Here is a 1,067-nt window from a genome sequence, read left to right as displayed (position 1 = left end):
CCTAGCATCATAGCTTTATAATTTTAGAATATCTATAAAACCGTCAAAATCTTGTTTATTTTTAAGCTTTTTGATTTATTAGTAGTGTTGCTTAGTATGTTTTGCTAAAATTGCTGTTTCTTTTCAGATATCATCGGAAAAAAGTAATTAAAATTCATTAAAATGACAGATCCATTGGACTTCAAAGAGGTCAAATTGTTGGTGCTTTTATGGCAGGTGCTAGTGTAATGAAGAACCAAAATGTTTGGTGTATCAAGAAGTACTGTCTTGAAAGTAATGACAGCCTTTGAAAAAGAGGGAAAACCTCCTCAACAAAACAAAACTCCAGAAGAAAACTAAAACTTTCAGTTAGGGACTCTCAGACTCTTACACAAATTGTTAGAAAGGATCACAAAAGTACAGCTCCCAAAATTACTGCAGAGCTTAATGACCACCTCGAGAACCCAGTTTCCACAAAAACTGTTCGCCAAGAGCAGCACAAAGCTGGATTTCACAGGAGGGCTGCAATCAGAAAAAAAAACTACTTTAAAAAACAAACGTTGCAATGCGTTTATAGTGGAGTAAAAACCTACAGAATTGGTCCCTAGAGCAGGGGAAGGGTGTTATTTTCTCAGACGAGTCATCCTTTACCTTATTTCCAACTACCGGCCGAGTATACATGTGGAGACAGCCAAAAGAAGCATTTGACCCAGATTGCCTTCTTCCAACTGTTAAACATGGCAAACGATGTGTGATGATCTGGGGTGGGGGCTATATCTTGGAAATCTACTGGCCCAATGACTTCCCTTCATGGCAGAATTAACTGTCAAGAATATTTAAACATTTTATCTGATCAAATTCATCGTATGGTTGCGGAACTGTTTCTGGAGGGAAGCGCAATCTTTCAGGATGATAATGCACCAATTCAGACAGCTAAAGTTGTTACTGAATGACACAAGGAACATTCTAGTGAAGTTTAACATCTTATCTGACCACCACAGTTCCCAGATATTATTGAACATTTATAGTGCATTTAAGAAAAACAAGTAATGAGTCGATATCCTCCACTATCATCACTACAAGAACTG

The sequence above is a fragment of the Octopus bimaculoides genome, chromosome 14, assembly GCF_001194135.2.
Source record: "Octopus bimaculoides isolate UCB-OBI-ISO-001 chromosome 14, ASM119413v2, whole genome shotgun sequence".
Classification (NCBI taxonomy): domain Eukaryota; kingdom Metazoa; phylum Mollusca; class Cephalopoda; order Octopoda; family Octopodidae; genus Octopus; species Octopus bimaculoides.
Note: the sequence above shows the minus strand (reverse complement) of the source record.